The 19831-nt window shown below is 34.7% G+C and overlaps 1 long non-coding RNA gene across 1 annotated transcript in view; it reads right to left on the bottom strand.

The window, feature by feature from the left end:
- The window catches only part of LOC111769725 (uncharacterized), a 45746-nt gene that overhangs the window by 17466 nt on the left and 8449 nt on the right, over positions 1-19831 (bottom strand). The window contains exon 3 of the long non-coding RNA XR_011430337.1: positions 17552-17721. This is a non-coding gene — a long non-coding RNA (uncharacterized lncRNA). The remainder of the gene's footprint in view (positions 1-17551; positions 17722-19831) is intronic.

The following is a 19831-nucleotide window of genomic DNA, read 5'->3' as shown; positions in this document are numbered from 1 at the left end:
GGAATTGAATTAAACCTACAGATAAATTTGGAAAAAATTTACATCTTTATTAGATTGAATCTTCCAATCCATGAACATGGTATGTCTCTCCACTTACTTAAGTTTCCTTTGATTTCTTTCATCAGCACTTTATTTTCAGACTACATATAGTGTATACATTTTGTTAGATTTGTATATAAGTATTTCACCTTCTTTGGAAAATTTGTAAATAATATTGTGTTTTTAATTTTGGTTTCCCTATGTTCATTGTAAATATATAGAACTGTGGTTGATTTTTGTATCCTGTGACCTTGCTAAACTCACTTATTCTGGAGATTTTCTTTTTTCTGTTTGTATATTCTTTAGGATTTTCTATGTAGACTATCACATCATCCACAAACAGGGATAGTTTTATTTCTTCCTATTTAATCTGTTTGACTTTTTTTTCTTGCCATACTGCACTGACTAGGACCTCTTGTACTATGTTGAATAAGAAAGGTGAAAGCAAACAAACATCCTTGCCTTATTCCTGATATTAGGAAGAAGGTATTCAGTCCTTCACCATCAAGTATGATATGAGCTGTAGGTTTTTGCAGATGCTTTCTATCAAGTTGAAGAAGTTTCCCACTCTTCCTAGTCTGCTGCAAGTATTTTTTACCATGAACGTGTTTTGTAAAATGCCTTTTCTACATCAATTGATATAATTTTTCTTATTTAGTCTGTTGACATTGTGGATTTCATTGAGTGATTTTCAAATATTGAACCAGTCTTGCATACCTGAAATAAACCACAATTGATCATGGTATATAAGTTTTTTTATACATTACTAGGTTCAATTTGCTAATATTTTGTAGGGGATATCTGTGCATAAGCTCATGGGATATTGGTCTACAGTTGTCTCTTTTTGTATTGGTTTTGTTAGTTTTGGTATTGATGCAAAACTAGCCTCATAAAAATCAGTTGGGGGGCTGGCCCAGTGGCATAGTGGTTAAGTATGCATGCTCAGCTTTGGTGGCCCAGGGTTCGCAGGTTCAGATCCTGGTCACGGACCTATACACTGCTTATCAAGCCATGCTGTCTCAGCATCCTACATACAAAATAGAGGAACATTGGCAGACATGTTAGCTCAGGGCCAATCTTCCTCTCACACACACACAAAAATTAGTTGGAAAACATCCCCTCCTCCTCTATTTTCTAGAAGAGATTGTACAAAGCAGACATTAATTCTAATTTCAATGCTAGGTAGAATTCCTCAGAGAAATCATTTTGGCCTGGTGATACCACTTTTGGCAGCTCTTAAATTATGGATTCAACTTCTTTAATGGTTACAGGACTATTAATGCTGTTTTTTCATCTTCAATGAGTTTGGTATTTTGTAGTTTAATACGAATTCATTCATTTCTTCTAAGTTTTAAAATCAAATTTATTTACGTAGCGGTGTTTGTAGTGTTCTCTTATTATTCCTTTAATAGCTGCAGAATTGGTAGTGATTCCTTTGTGTCATTCCTGATACTGGTGGTTTGTGTCTTCTCTCTCTTTTTCTTTGTCTGTCTTGACCATTTGATTTTTACAGAGGTGCAAAATAAAATTCAATGGAGAAAGGATAGTCTTTACAACAAATGGTACTGGAACAATTGGGCATCAATATGTAAAATGAAATAAACTTCAACATAAACCTCACAACTTATAAAAAATGTACCTAAAATGGATCATTAATCTAACTGTAAAATTAGAAAGTATTTAGAAAAGTAGAAATTCTTTGTGAACTGAGGTTGGGAAAAGAATTCTTGGACATAATACAGAAAGCAATATCTATAAGGAAAAAATTAATTAAACTTTATCAAAATTAAAATACTTTGTTTTGCAAAAGACAGTTAAAGGAATGAAAGGAAAAGATATAGACTGAGAGAAATATTTGCAAATAACATATACAATAAAGTTCCTGTGTCCAGAACTTATAGAAAACTCTCAAAACTCAACAGTAAAAAATAACCCAATTTAAGAATAGGTAAAAGTCTAAGATACTTCATCAAAGAGTATATATGGACAGAAAATAAGTACATAAAAAGATGTTCAACATCATTAGTAATGAGGGAAATGCAAATTAAAAGTACAATAGGATACAATTAGAGACATATTAGAAGAGAGAAAATAAAAATTCTGTCAAGAATACTGAGCAACTGAAACTCTCATATAATGCTGATAAGAATGTAAAATATTACAGTTCCTCTGGAAAAAGGTTAGCGATTTATTGTAAATATAAACATACACTTACCATGTAAGAAAGCAATATCACTTCTGGCTACATACTCCAGAAAAATGGAAAATCAGTTTCACACAGGAACCTGTACAAAATGTTTACAGTAGTTCTATTCATAATTGTCAAAAACTAGCAACAACCCAGAGGTCTTTCAATAGATGAACGGATAAACTAACTGGGTTACATCCATACAATGGAATACTACTCAGCAATAAAAGGTAACAAACCTTTGACATTCAACAACTTGAATTAATCCTAAAGTCATTATGCTAGTGACAGAAGCCTAATTTCAAAAGGTTATATGCTGTATGATTACATTTATGTTGACATTATTAAAAAGAAAAAAACACAATCAAGAACAAATTGGTGGCTGCAGGGCTGAAGTAGGGAGGAAGATGCAACCATAGAGAATAGTAAGTCAGTTTTTGGAGGAGGATAGAACTTTTCTATATTCTGATTATAGTGGTGGTCACATAAATCTATACCTGTGTTACTAAACTTCACTGAATTGTACAATAAAAGAGTTAATTTTATCATATGATAACTTAAAAATCCATAAATAAAACAAAAGAGGAGAGGTAGAAGGCAGTCAATGCATACACTGACAAAGCTCGTTCATGTATGGTAGAGTGTCGATTTCTCAGCTACACTGTTGGTATACAATGGTGTAGGTCAGTGAAATACAAAAAAGGGTTCAAGTAAGTGCTCTGGAAAAAAAAAACAGATTTTCAGTCCATCTTATCTATGCCTATGATGAAATAATGCTTAATGATGGAATTGCAAAAATTAAAGCATTTTTTTCTTTACCACGTGAGAAAATGTAAACCTTATACACTGCAGTTGATAGTGTCAATTGCTATGACCACTATGGAGGAAAATTTTGTAAAGCTGAATGTGTGTATGTCCAGCAATTCCATTTCTAGGATGTGATCCTAGAGAAAGTTGACACACCTACACAAAATGATATTGTGTGCTTGAGTATATACACAGCAGCACTATGTATAAAAGCGGAAAACTGGAGACAACTCATATGTCCACAGTTAGGTAAATGGATGGATAAATGAAATGTAGTATGTACCTAGAATGGAGTAAGCTTCCAAAAAATGTCTCCCAGCTGAGGTAGTTTTACTGGGGAATTTTACTAAATACTTAAAGAAGAATTAATAAAAATTCTACATAATCTTATTCAAAACATAGATGAGGAGGAACACTCCCGAACTCATGTTATGAACTAATATTTTCCTAATAGCAAAACCATACAAAGACAATATAAAAAAGAAAAGTAAAGACAGTTATGCCTCCTAAACATTGAATATTGATGTAAAAATCCTTAACAAAATATAGCAAACAGAATTCAGTAATAGATGAGAAGAAATTTACACGATCACCAAGTCATCATCATCATCACCATCAAGGGATACAGGGATGGTTCAGTATTTGAAAATTAATCAATGTAATCTATGTATTAACAACATAAAGAAGAAAAATCACATGACCCAATGGATTGATGCAAATAAAAAAGCACTGGAAAAAATTCAACACTCATTCATGATAAAAACTGTCAGAGAATTGGGAATTATGCAGAACTTCCTCAAATTGATAAATAGCAGCTACCAAAAAAACTAAAGATAATATCACGCTTGATGGTAAAAATGAGTGTTTTACCCCCTAAAATCAAGCCAAGGCAAGGATGTCTGCTCTCACCACTCTTATTCAACATAGTGCTAGAAGTTCTAGCCAGTGCAACAAGGCAAGAAGAGGAAATAAAAGGCAAATGAACTGTAAAGGAAAGAATTTTTCATATTTGCAGATGGCATTATGGTCTATGTAGAAAATCTGAAGGAATATGCAAATAAACTCCTGGAACTATCAAGGTTTCAGGATACAAGATCAACCTAAAAACATCAATGGCATTCTATATAGCAATAAGCACATGGAAACCAAAATTGAAAACATAGTCAGCCCTCTATCCATGGATGTGAAACCAACACATATGGAGGGCCAAATGTATTTACTGTACTATGCCATTTTATATAAGGAATTTGAGCATCCATGTATTGTGGTATCCATAGGGGTTCCTGGAACCAACCCTGCACAGATACCAAGGGACTGCTGCATAAGACCATTTACAATTGCTCATAAAAATGAAGTAAAAAACATGTATAGGACTTATATACTGAAAATTACAAAATGGTGATCAAAGAAATCAAAGAAGATATGAATAAAATGGAGACATATACCATATTCATAGATTAGGAGACTTAACACAGTGAAGATGTCATTTCTCGCAAAATTGATACACAGGGCTACTTCCTATTAAAATCTCAGCAAGTTTTCTATAGCTATAGATAAACTTATTCTAAAATTTATATGGAAAGGCAAACAAACTAAAAGAGCTAAAACAATTTTGAAAAAGAAGAATAAAGAGGTTTTAATACTTACATAAGATGTGACATCAGCAAGATGGCAGAATAGGAGTTCTCTACCATCATCCCACAACAGAACACTGATTTTGGCAGTCACCCACAGGCAAGAGTACCTCTGTGGCAGTCTAGGAGCCCAGGAGAGAAGTTCTAGCACACTGCTGGAGCAAAAATGTCCATGAAGTGACACACTGAGAGGGTAAAAGGAATAGTTTCACTTTGCTTGAGATCCCCCTACCCCAAGGCAGCAAGACTCGGTGCCAGGAGAAACTGACTTTGCCCACAGTTTACCCCACTGGGGAAAGTGAAAATGTGAGTGAGAGCCCAGCTTCAGACAAGTGGGACCCTGCCTAAGATGCCCACTTCTTTCTCGCCTCAATCAGATTACTGAGGTAATCTGCAAGGCTGAGGGGTTGAAAGAGGGTTGGAGCACAGCATCCAGGACTTGGAAGTCATCAAAGAGACACAACTAGGGAAAATAAACAGCAATACAATAATAGTTAGGGACTTTAATACACCACTCAACAATGGATAGATCATCCAGACAGAGAACCAATAAGGAAACAGTGGATTTCAACAAAACTATAGACCACATGGACTTAACAGACATACAGAACATTCCATTCAACAATGGCAAACTACACATTCTTCCTCAAGAACACACAGAACACTTTCTAGGATAGAAATCCTATGTTAGGCTACAAGGCAAATCTTACCAAACTTAAGACCATTAAATCATACCAAGTAACTTTTCTTTTTTTTTTTTTTTTTGAGGAAGATTAGCCCTGAGCTAACTACTGCCGATCCTCTTTTTGCTGAGGAAGACTGGCCCTGAGCTAACATCCATGCCCATCTTCCTCTACTTTATATGTGGGACGCCTACCACAGCATGGCTTTTGCCAAGCAGTGCCATTCCACTTCTAGGATCTGAACCAGCGAACCCCAGCCCACCGAGAAGTGGAACGTGTGAACTTAACTGCTGCACCACTGGGCTGGTCCCCAAGTATCTTTTCTGACCACAATAGTATTGAAACTAGAAATCAGTAAGAGGAGGAAAACTGAAAAATATACAAATACACAGAAATTAAACAATACACTTCTGAAAAATCAAACGTTCAAAAAAGAAATTAAAAGAGAAATAAGGTATCTTGAGACAAATGAAAATGGAAACACGACATACCAAAACTTATGGGATGCAGTAAAAGCAGTTATAACAGAATGTTCACAGAGCTAGACACATACATCAAGAAAAAAGAAAGATCTCAAGCCAGCACTGATGGCCTAGCAGTTACGGTTCAGCACGCCTGGGTTCAGTTCCCAAGTGTGGAACTACACTCGTCCGTCAGTAGCCATGCTGCAGTGGCTGCTCACATAGAAGAACTAAAAGAATTTACAACTATACACAACTATGTACTGGGGCTTTGGCAGGGGGGTGAGGCTCAGGATTAAAAAGGAGGAAGATTGGCAACAGATGTTAGCTTAGGGAAAATCTTCCCCTGCAAAAAAAAAAAAAAGAAAGAAAGATCTCTTTAAACCTCAAGGAACTAGAAAAAGAGGAACAAACTAGGTCCGAATTTAGGAGAAGAAAGGAAATAATAAACATTAAGGAAGAAAGTAAATGAAACAGAGAACAGAAAAATAACAGCGCTCACAACTAGGATATACAACTATGTACTGGGGGGCTTTGGGGAGAAGAAGAAGAAGAAGAAGAAGAAGAAAATAAGAAGATTGGCAACAGATGTTAGCTCAGGTGCCAACGTTTAAAAAAAAATTTTTAAATAACAGAAAAGATTAACAAAACTAAGAATTGGCCTTTGTAAAATAAGCAAAAGCAACAAACTTTTAGGTAGATTCACTAAGAAAAAGAGAGGACCCTAATCAATAAGATTAGATATGAAAGAGGAGACATTTAACTAATACCACAGAAATATGGGATTACAAAGGATCAGATGAACAACTATATACCAATAAACTGGACAACCTAGAAGAAATGGATAAATTCCTAGAAACATACAACTTACCAAGACTGAATCAGGAAGAAAAAAATTGAATAGACCAATAATAAGTAAGGATATTGAATGAGTGGTCAAAAACTTCCCAAGAAAGAAACGCCCAGGACCAGATGGCTTCACTGGTGAATTTTACCAAATGTTTAAAGAAGCATTAAAGTCAATCCTTCTCAAACTTCCAAAAAGTCAAAGAGGAGAGAACACTGTCAAACTCATTCTATGAGGCCACCATTACCCAGATGTCAAAGCCAGATAAGGATATGATATGACAAGAAAAGAAAACTACAGACCAATATTCCTGAAGAACATAGATGCAAAAATAATCAGCAAAACACTAGTAAACCAACCTCAATAGCACATTAAAAGGATCATATACCATGATCGAGTGGGAATTATTCCCCACATGCAAGGATGGTTCAACATATGCAAATCAATACATGTGATATGCCGTATAAGTAGAATGAAAGATAATAATCATCTCAATAGATGGAGAAAAACAATATGACAAAATTCAACATCATTCATGACAAAAACTCTCAACAAATTAGGTATAGAGGGAATGTATCCCAACATACTAAAGGTCACATATGATAAACCCACAAATAACATCATACACAATGATGAAAGGAAGAAAGCTTTTCTTCCAAGATCAGGAACAAGTCAAAGGTGCCCACTCTCACCCACTTTGAACAAGTCAAAGGTGCCCATTATTTAACATAGTACTGGAAGTCCCAGAAATAGCAATCACGCAAGAAAAAGAAATAAAAGACATCAGCATTGGAAAGGAAGAAGTAAAACTGTCTCTATTTCCAGATGACATGATCTTACATATAGAAAATCCTAAAGACTTCACCAAAAAAAAACCTGTTAGATCTAATCAACGAATTCAATAAAGCTGCAGGATACAAAATCAACATAACAAAAGTCAGTAGTGTTTCTATACACTAAAACAAATTATGTTAAAAAGAAAGCCCATTTTTAATTCCATCAAAAACAATAAAATACTGAGGAATAAATTTAACCAAGGAGGTTAAGATCTCTACACTGAAAACCATAAGATATTGATGAAAGAAATTGAAGACCAACACAAATAAATGGAAAGGTAACCTGTATTTTTGGACTGAAGGAATTAATATTGTTACAATGTCCATATTACCCAAAGAGATCTACAGATTCAATGCAGTCCCAATGAAAATACCAATGACATTTTTCATAGAATAGAAAACAACCCTAAAATTTGTATGGAACCACAAAAGACCTCAAGTACCCAAAGCTATCTTGAGAAAGAAGAAAGAAAATGATAGCATCACAATTCCTGATTTCAATCTATATTATAAAGCTATCATAATCAAAATAGTAAGGTAGTGGCATAAAAATCAGACACACAAATTAATGGAATAGAATTGACAGCCAAGAAATAAACCTGTGCATATAGGGTCAACTGATCTTTGACAAGGGTTCCAGTAACACACAATGTGGAAAGACAAATATTGTATGGTATCACTTATACATGTAATCTAAAACATAAAAAATAGGAAGTCATTGAACTCACAGAAACAGAGAGTGGAATAGTGGTTGCCAGGGGCTGAGGGGTGGGGGAACACGGGGAGCTGTTGGTCAAAGGGAGAAATACTTGCAAGGCACATATCTGACATAAGACTCATATCCTGAATGTATGAGAAATGCTCAAACCTCAACAGTAAAAGGAAATAAAATTAGAAATTGGCTAAAACAAAACAAAAAGCAACAAAACAAACATTTCACCAAAGAAGATATACAGGTGGTAAATAAGCACTTTAAAAGATTTTCAACATCATTATCCATTAGAGAAATTAAATTAAAACCGCAATATCACTACATACCTATTAGAACAGATAAAATAAAAAATAGTGATAATACCAAATGCTGGTGAGCATACAGAGAAACTGAGATCTCTCACCACTTCTGGCAGGAATTTTCAGCCCCTTAGAAAATAGTTTGGTGGTTTCTTAAGAAAGTAGACATTTGCCATATGTTCCAGCAACTGCATTCCTCAGCATTTATGGCAGAGAACTGAAAATTTACATTCACACAAACTCCTGACACAAATATTCATTACTGAATAGAGGGTGATGTACAAATATTCAGTATACAAGTACTGGTTTATTTGTAATAGCCAAAAACTGGAAATAACCAAAATGTCCTTCATTGGTGAATGGTTAAACAAACTGTGGCACATACACACCATGGAATACTACTCAGTAATGAAAAGAAATGAACTACTAATACATGTCATAATTGGATAGACCTCAAGGGCATTATGCTGAGTGAAAAAAATCCCATCTCAAAAAGTCAGATTACTTATGATTCCACTTTTATAATATCCTCAAAATGAAAAAAATTATAGAGAACAGAATAATGGTTGCCAGGGATTACAGATGCTGAAGAGGAAAGTGATGGGTGTGACTATAAAGGGTGGGTAACATGAGGGAGATCTTTGTGGTGATGGACTAGTTCTGTATCATGAATGTGGCCGTGGTTACGTGAATTTACACATGTGATAAAATGGCACAGAAATATACACACACATTATACCAACACCAACTTTCTGGTTTTGATCATGTGCTATAATTATGGAAGATGCAACCTTGGGGAAAACTGAGGTAAAGGTATAAGGGACCCCTCTATACTGTTCCTGCAATTTCCTGTGAATCTATAATTATTTGTAAATAAAATGTTTTAAAAAAGAAAACCTGAACAAAAGGACCATTTTTCATTTGAGACATTACATACAGAGAGATTTAATAATTTTATCCTTTAATACTCTTCTGTATTTCTAAAAACATTTTCAAAGACATAACTTAAAAAACTACCATAGGAAATGCACATTTAAATTCGAATTCGTCGATTATTGTTCTTTATAAATGTTCCCAATCAGGGAACATAAGCGAGACCGTCCTAGTTTGCTAGGGCTGCCATAACAAAACACCATGAATTGAGTGGCTTAAGCAGCAGTGCTTTCTTGCCTCACAGCTCTGGAGGCTAGAAGTCCAGGGTTAAGGGGTGAGCAGCGTTTGTTCCTTCTGAAGGCAGTGATGGAGAATCTTCTCTAGGCCATCCTCTTGGCTTCTGGGAAGGTTTTCTGCCAAACATTCCTTTTTTATAAGGACACTAGTCATATTGAATGACAGGCCCACCCTACTCCAGTATAACCTCAGCAACAACCCTATTTCTAAATAAAGTCACACTCTGACGTACTGGGTGTTAAGACTTCAACATATGAATTTTGGCAAGGGACACAATTCAGTAATAGTGCCTTACCTCTGGTCCAAAGATAATTGAAAATTCAGAAAAAAAGAAGTGTAAGCAAATGGAATTTATTTGGGCCATGTGTTACTTTCTAGGTTTTTGGCTTTGACATTTTAAACTGAGACAGACCATTAAAAGAAGAGACATTTATAGCTGTGAAAATTATATCAGCAAATTTAATGGCATTACAGAAGAATTTATGCCCTTTTTTCTCCTTCCTTCCACAAATATTTTAGAGTACCCAATGTGTACCAGGTATTATTCCAGAAACTGAGAATATAAAGAGATACAAATCTTTGCCCTCACAAAGTTTCCATAATAGTGAAAGAGACAATGAAATAAATACATAAAACATATGCTAGACAGTGATAAATGCTAAGGAGGACGAAGGGAGTATGAAAGGTTAGAGTTGCATTCTGTGAAGGGTGTCCAGGGAAGGCCTCACTAAAAAGGTAACTTTTGAGTAAACACGTGAACAAAATGAGAGAACAAGCCATGTGGTTATCTGGAGGAGAGCAATCTAAGCAGAAATACAGCAAGTGAAAATGCCGTAAGGCAAAAGGAAATCCTTGTTTAAGGAATGACACCGACAAAGAGGCCAGTGTGACTGGAGTAGAAGAATCAAGAGGAGAGTAGCAAAAGACGAAGTCAGAAAGGTGACAGGGAACAGAAGACGTAGGGCCTCGTATGTAAAGATTTTAGCTCTTACTCTGACTGAGGCAGGAAAACACTGGAGTGTTTGGGGCAGAGAAATGATACGCTCTAACTTATGTTGTAAGAAGACTTGACACAGGCTATGCCCCCGATAGGTCTACAATTCTGATGAAATACATCTATTTTCTTGATGTTTCACAGCTTCTGGTCTGGCAAGTGCTATTAAGTCAAGTCCCTACAAGTTTAAAACAGGTTGACTATTCCTCCTTTGGCTAGTACTATAGTCCTGTAAAATAAAATCCTTCAAGTTTAGAATATTTCACCATGTGGAATTCAAGAATTGCGCACAATTGTCTGTTGTTTATTATTTTTTTTCTCCTAAGCCTGTACCTCTTTCAGTATTTCCTGTCTCAATTCAAGACAATATGATTTATGAAGACATAAAGACATTTGTCTTCAACTCAACCATCCTTCTTGCAGTTGTCATGACATAGACTTGCCTGGGTGGGTGCAAATTCAGTCACCAGATAATAATTTTTAGTCTACTTATAAATACAGTTGGAGATGGAAAAATGATTTTTCAAAGAAATAAGTAGATGGGCAAAGAAAGAGCGGAATATCTGATCCAGGAAATGTAAAGAATGTTGAGATAGGAGTATAAAATAAGTTCCAGACTGATAAGAAATTCTGCTGAACAACTGAATTCATAACTTGGAGACTCTATTTACTTGGCCCCCAAATATTTGTATTTCTTGTCTCAAAGCAATTTAAAGATAACTGACAATATCTCTGCATCCAAATATAATCAAATTTCTGACAACACCTCTACGTCCAAGTCGAATCAAATCTGCACTGGTGTTAATCCTACCTTAGACATACCTCTTCCGTACATCCCCCACAGTCCCGCTACAGGTTATTCTCTACATTGTTACTGCCACGAGTTACTTTTCTAAACTATAAATAAGATCATGTCACTCCCCTGCTTCAAATTAAGTGACAGTTCCCCTTAACCCACAGTAAAAGGTCCCAAATATTTAGGAGATACATTCCCAAGTTGGCCCTGTCTTGCCTTTTCAAATTCATTCCACTTTCCCACATGCACTGTATCCTCCTGGTATTCCATTTATTAAGAACCACTTCATCACAACTCCTACCATAACATATATATATATATATACACATATATGTATATAATCTACAAAACTGTAAGCTCCTCATGGGTATCGATCACGCCCTATTCATTTTTTAGTCCAATTATAGTGCCTAGTACACAGCAGGCAGTCAATAAATATTTGGTAAATAACTAAAAGAACAAGTGATAACCTAATAAGTGATATTATCATTGATTTTATCATCTTTTTTAATAGTCACTAAATGCTCTTTTCAGAATCATAGGCTTACTAAAGATATCAAAGCTATCTTTCAGAGCACATTTCTAGGATTTACCTCAAAGTACTGTTAGTGCCTAGGAATATTTTCACCATTTTCCTGCTCTTAGTGTTACCACACTAATTCCATCTATGAAAAAGGGTGTTATTCAAAATATGAAGATATCTGATGATAGAACTGATCTATCATGCAGCTACTACCCAGGACTTTCAATCTTATTATAACATTTAGACGATGTTCTGAAACGGTACTGACAAACGAAAGAAATACAACAGTAAAAAAGATGGTAAATTTCTGGAGGGAAAACCACTTATGAAAAACTTCAGCCTTTGATCTGCTAATTAATTTTACAGAAAAGCAGTCACGCTATACTGCCTAAGACGTCTTACCTTTGTATGTACCTCACTCCACCTTTGTGAGAAAAAATCAAATAACAAGAAACCTTATCCACTCCCAAGAGAAATACATACCCAAGAGATGTATATCCAAGAGAAATTAAAACATAGATCCACACAAAAACAATCAAATATCCATCAACTGATGAATAAATAAAGTGTAGCGCACGCACACACACACACAATGGACTATTATTTACCAATGAAAAGGAATGAAGTACTGATGCATATGCCACAACATGGATGAATCTTGAAAATATTTGCTGAGTGAAAGGATTCAATCATAAAGGCCACATATTATATGATTTCATTTATATGAAATATCCAGAATACACAAATCTATAAAGAAAGAAAATTAGACTGATGGCTGCCTAGGAGTGGGTTTTGGGAAGGAAACAGAGTGACTGCTAATGGGTACACAGTTTCTTTTTGGATAATGAAAACGCTCTAAAATGGACTATGGTGATAGTCACACAACTCTGAAATACTAAAAACCACTCAATTGTATATTTTACGTGGGTGAATTGTATGATATATGAATTATATCTCAATAAAGCTATTAATTTGTTTAAAAAACTGATATTTGGAACTTTTTCAAGAGATCAAAATCCAATTGGATACCCTTTTTCGACTCAAGTCACTTCTTTCTGTGAGGGTTTACGTCACTGATACTTGCATTTGCACATAATTATATCTTCAGCACATTACTCAAAGTTAATGATGATGACCTTGAGTGATTAAATAGGGTCAACTTTAGTGATACATTTGAAGGCAGAAAAAAAATCTTAGTAAGTTTTCATCCAAAATGATAAAATTTAAATTCTGATATTAAAGAGTTAACCCTTAGCTGGGAAAATATGGCTTTTCCTAATGATGGACTCAGGGTCTGAATAACTGAGGATTTACCTGAAAATATATTAGCAATTTACATGAAATAATACAAGAATTTATGTAAATAGCAGTTTCTTGATTACCCGACAGGGCACATGCAAATATTTGTCCAGTTCACTGAGAAAAGCTGACATAGTACTGCCATATGCCTGACGCTGGGTTGATTTTGGCATTTGACTCGATCTCTCCTTCCTAGCCCAATTAATGCTGACAGACAGAACGTCTGTTTAAGGGAGCCCACCTCCAGGAAAACAGCAGCAGCTGGCAACTATTTCAGATTAGTTTTACTCCTAGAACATCCACTGGCCATACTACTTAGAATGAAATGGAAAGCATGTCTATATACCTGTCGCTATCTCTTTTTTACTGCTATATCCTTCCAAATATCACCTTAACCCTGCCAGAATAACATCTATTAGAATTTGGCTAAAACCCAGCCAGCCAAGGTAAAGTCTGAAATACTATAAAATAATTTTCAAAATATTTTTAGTTTTGACTCCAAAAATTCATCCTGCTCTTGCTATGCCTCCTCCTCAGCTTTTATTCCAGAAAAATAAGTCAAAATATTAATAATATTCTTGCCTACTCCTAATTCCATACTAACCTATAAAATCAGTTAAGAATTTCCGAAATGCCTTGCTGTTATTTTTGGTATACAGCTATTCCAAAAGGGAAATGATACAGAATGACTTTACACCAGGGGAACTTCAAAAGAAAGAAAAATTGCCTCAAGGATCAGAATACATGGGAGCCTCATAAAATCTATTTCTACCCATTTCCATAATTTTTCTAGAGCAAATGCCCAACACTGGGAAGGAGGATGTACTATAAGAAGCCCTAAGGTCAAGTAATACAACCACAGGTTGAAGAAGAAACCAAAAATATAAAGAAAGTTTGTATAAAATCTAGGCTCAATTAAAAACATGTTTGAAATCCCTTTCTGAATACGTACTTATACTTACTATCCAGAGATAAGCTATTTATGAAAAACTACTGGCTATAGCTTAGTCTTCTTAACTGAAATTATTGCAGGAAACGAGCATCTCTACCTTTGAAAAAGAAGGTACTTATAGAACTTTTTAAGCACTTCACCCTAAACTGTACACATAGGAACCCAGTTATCCTACTATAAATTTCTCCCTGAGTTTATTTTCCACATTAGCATCAGGTTGGTTTGATTTTAAAACATAATTTACTCAATATAGAAAAAAAGCAATTGTATTTCTATACACTATAAATGAACAGTACAAAAATGAAATTAAGAAAACAATTCCGTTTACAATAGCATCCAAAAAAATAAAATACTTAGAAATAAATGTAACAAAAGAAGCGCAAGATTTGTAATCTGAAACTACAAAACATTATTTGAAGAACTAAATAAATGGTAAAACATCTTGTGTTGACAGATTGAGAGACTTCATATGAAGATGGCAACACTCCCCAGACTGGCCTACAGATTCAACACAATCCATATCAAAATCTCAGCCGCCATTTTGCAGAAACTGACAAGCTGATTCTAAAATTCATGTGGAAATACAAGGGACCAGAATAGACAAAAGAAACTTGAAAGAAAAGAACAAAGTTGGAGACTCACATTTCCCAATTTCAAAACTTACTAGAAAGCTACAGCAATCAAGACAGTGTGGTACTGCCAATAAGGATAGACATATAGATCAATAGAACACCATTGAGAGTGCAGAAATAAACCCTTACATTTATGGTAAATTGATTTTAGACAAGGGTGCCAAGACAATTTAACAGGGGAAAACAGTCTTTCAACAAGTGGTTCTTAATGACTGCATATCCACACATACAAGAATAGCGTGAGACCCCTTTATTACACCATACACAAAAATTAACTCAAAATGGATCAAAGGCCCACAGGTGAGAGCTAAAACTACAAAAATAAAAAATAATAAAAGCTCTTGAAAGAACATAGGCATAACCCTTGGTGCTCTTGCATTAAGCAATGATTTCTTATGATAAAATCACACGCAACAAAAGAAAACACAGAAAAATTGGACTTCTTAAAAATGAAAAACTTTTATGCTTCAAAGAACACCATCAAGAGAGTAAAAAGACAAACCACAAAATGCGAGAAAGTGTTCACAAATCATATATCTGATAAGAGACTTGTATCTAAAAGATACGAAAAACTCCTATAACTCAGACAAATAACCCAATTTTTAAAAGGTCAAGGGATATGAGTAGACATTCCTCAAGAGGAGATATACAAATGGCCAATAAGTACATGAAAAGATGCTCAACATGAATAACCATTAAGGAAATGCAAATACAAACCACAATGAATCCACCTCACATCCACTGAGATGGCTATTATCAAAAAGACAAAAGTTGCAAGGAAGTGGAGAAATTGAAACCCTCATACATTGCAGGTGGGAATGTAATATGGTGCAGCCAATTTTGGAAAACAGTCTGATAGCTTCTCAAAAGGTTAAAGTAAAATTACCATATGACCCAGAAATTCTATTCCTAAGTATATACCGAAGAGAAATGAAAACATATGTTCACGCGAACACTTGTACATGAATTTTCATAGCAGCATTATTCATAATAGCCAAAAAGTGGCAACAACCCAAATGTCTGTCAACTAATGAATGATTAAATAAAATTTGTTATTATCCACACGATGAAATACTATTCATCAATAAAAAATGAAGTACTGATATGCTACAACACAGATCAAAATTGAAAATATGAAGTAAAAAGGTCACATATTGTATAATTCCACTTATACAAAATTATACCATACAGAATAGTAAAATCCATAGAGATAGAAAGTACATTAGTAGTTGCTTAGGGCTGGCGGATTGAAGAGGAGATGGAGAGAGCCAATGGTTACAGGGTTTGTTCTGAGGGTGATTAAAAAGTTCTAAAATTGATTGTAGTGACAGTTGTACAACTCTGTGAACATACTAAAAATATCTGAATCGTACATTTTAAACGGATGAATTGTATGTATGTGAATGATATCTCAATAAAGCTTTTTAAACAAAATTTAACTGATGTACCCTCATACACTGCTAGTGGGAATGCAAACTGGTGCAGCCACAATGGAAAACAGTATGGAGATTTCTCAAAAAAATAAAAATAGAAATACCATATGATCCAGCTGTCCCACTATTGGGTATTTATCCAGAGAACTTGAAATCAACAATGCAAAGAGACTTATGAACCTCTATGTTCATTGCAGCATTATTCACAACAGGCAAGATGTGGGAGCAACACAAGTGCCCTTCTATGGATGAACGGATAAAGAATATGTGGGGTATATATATATACAATGGAATACTACTCAACCGTAAAAAAGACAAAATTGACCCATTTGCAACCTTGAGGGTATGATGTTAAGAAAACTAAGCCAGAAAGAGACGACAAATACTGCATAATTTCACTCATATGTGGAAGATAAACAAATGGATAAAGAGAACAGATTAGTGGTTACCAGAGGGGAAGGGGGTGGGCAAAAGGGGTAAAGGGACACATGCATACAGTGATGGACAAAAATTAGACTACTGGCGGTGAGAGCAATGAAGTCTATCCAGGAATTGGTAAATAATAATGTACACCCCAAACTACACAATGTTATAAACAATTATGATCTCAATAAAATTACTGGAAACAAAAAATTTAACTGATGTAACATTTTATAAAAGCACAAGATTTCTAAAGCTTTCTCTCCAGATGGTTGGTCTCACTCTTTTCTCAGCCTCTTATTAACTCCTGCCACTATGTACAGTATACATGGACAGTATAATGATACTATATTACAATATTGAACCACTGCCTCGTCATATATTTTGGTTTAAGGATTAGAGGAAGGGAGAGAACCACCCCAATCCCTTCAGCCGATCATTTCATCCTTATTTACCTAAGATTCTATGCTGGGATTCAGTATAAATCCAGCCAACAAAGTAATATTTCTTAAATAAGAAAAGGAAGAAAAACAGAATTTGAGGTACTTAGATATTGAAATTAAGGACTCACTCAAATATACCCACAGCTAAAAATAATCCTAATTTTAATAGGAAGTATAGTTTTTACAGACCAATATTTTGCCAATCTCAGACTATTCAAAAAGTAATTTGAGATATTTCTAAATACCATCCTTATGCACATTACAAAGATTTATAAATTTAAATTTTTTGAATGTTAAAGCATATTTAAATTCCGTTTTCTTTCAGTTCTATTATGCAAAAAAAAATAGTGAAAACAACCATTAGTAGAAACATATATACATACCTCCCATCTAGAGCTTCCTATTTGTAAACTACATTTTCAAGTGCTTCAAGCAGCTAGCTGTGCACCTGTTACTCTGACAATTAAAACCAGGTCCACTCTGGGAAGGATAGCCAAAAGACTATGCAAAGTCAAACTTCCCATTGGATGTATTCAATCAGACTGGAGAGCGCCTGTAGCAATTTAAGGGGAAAAAAATACAAATATGGATTCAGTTTTTTCCATAAAGTGTCACCTTTATGACTCAATATTATGTTCAAAACTTCCAAATTAGGCACTACATTGCCAAAAGTTTCCTTCCGCATGTTTTTCCATTCCCTAACTCACATTTCTATTCCCTTTCCCATGTTTACTCCACCCTAATTATGAAGCTATATCTAGCATATTCATTTTGGGGAGGTTTATTTTCATGTCAGCCACGATTTTCTCGTTAATTACAGAATATGAGCACTGCAAAGCCACTAGCTCTCGCCCTGCTTTCAGAGAGGAGCGTGCCTAAGGCATTGCAAAGCAAAGATCATCCATTTTTAAAGATCTCCACAGAGATCAACTCCAAAGACCTCCCAAAGAGATGATTCTAAGGTTTAACAAATCTCACTTTTATGAAATGTTTTCACAAACTAACCGAAATTATTCATGTGGAAGATTAAGATCGCTTGTATTTTCAGTGAAAATGTCATTGTAAGAAGTTTGTGGTTGGGATGTTAAATGATGTCACATCCTAAACTTTTATAATAATTAACAGGCACGTAATCACTGTGACTAGACACAGTCAGTGTCTACAGTTCTGGATTATGGCATATGAATCCAGGTCGGTTTCAAAGAAATGTTAATCTTCTATTCACTATAGAGATTCTTAATATCTTATAACCCATAAAAATATGGCTAGATTAGGGAGCAGGTTCCCCATTCACCCTACAAGATTTCTTTTACCACTTCCTCTAATTGCACAGGTAACAAGAGAAAATTGGTAAAAGAGAGGAACTTAAGTGAAAGATTTCAGTCCACTGCTTCTGATATAATCAAGGCTTGAATGCATACCTAGTTTAAAATAGATAAATAACAAGGCCACGTCTTCACTCAAAATCTCATCGAATATAAGGTCAAATTTTTAAAAACTTGATGTTTTAATTTTTATGTAAACAACTATCTAATTCTGGGTGCCATATCTGCGCATAACAGAAAATGAAGATCTGATCCCATGAAGTTCATGGGGTGGATTTCTAAACAGGACTTTGCATGTAATAAAAATAGTCTACGGCTACTCTAACTTTTGAAAAACTAATTTTAATCATTTTTAAAGCATAATTATTTATTTTTTAACAAACTAAATAATGGCATGACCTGAATTAATTAGTGCTACATCAGCACGGGTAACTTCCAACAATGCATTAGTTACCAAATTTCCAAGATTGCTCTCAGACGTTCTTACAGTAATTTCACAGCCATCTAATTCCACATTAATTGGGCTGAGAACTTCTTCTAACATACACTAAAAGAAGAAAAAAATAAGCTATCTGAAATCAACATTTCTCCTTTTTTAATGAATTTTTCTCCTCTTGACTATTTCTTCTTTATATCCAGCTCAAAATCAGATAATTTATTGAAACCCTTCCTCTCTGAATATCAAAGTACTAAACAGATATCAAAATACCGCATATTTCAACAATCATTTAGTTTTCAGAGCTGTTTGAGGAGCTCCTTCTATACTTTCTAGAGGCAGAAAATTGTTATAAAAATATTTGACATTGCTGATACCAAGCTAATCCAAACATAAAAGCATCCATTAATATTTAGACCAAAACCAGAACAGCTCCGTTCCCATAGAATCAATTCAGGTACCAGAGGTTATATGAGATCATGCATGCAGAGATGTAAATAGAACCTGGGTCATATTTCCCATCAGCTCTTGCAATGTAACACACACACATATCCTTAAGGCACTACAGTTTTGTAATGTGTACAGGGACATGGAAGAAAAGACAAGCTTCAATGCCTCAAACTCATATAAAAGTTCAATAGCCTGACTACAAACCTCCTGCTACTTCAGCAGGAGAAAAAGGTGGAGAGAGCTCCCTTTCATTACGAGCTGATAAATTACCCTGTTCTTTTCTTAATCCAGTGCTTCTTAAATTTGTGTAGCCATCCTTTTATTAAAGAAATAAATTCTTTCCAAATCTGCAGTGTTGAAAAATATTTTCATAATCAAAGTTAAAAGAAATCCAAATATTGAATTAAGTATAAAATCCTGCTACTTGTAAAACCAAAATAAATTTACAAATT

The sequence above is a fragment of the Equus caballus genome, chromosome 21 (genome assembly GCF_041296265.1).
Source record: "Equus caballus isolate H_3958 breed thoroughbred chromosome 21, TB-T2T, whole genome shotgun sequence".
Lineage (NCBI taxonomy): Eukaryota > Metazoa > Chordata > Mammalia > Perissodactyla > Equidae > Equus > Equus caballus.
Note: the sequence above shows the minus strand (reverse complement) of the source record. Positions and strands in the feature narration are given on the sequence as shown.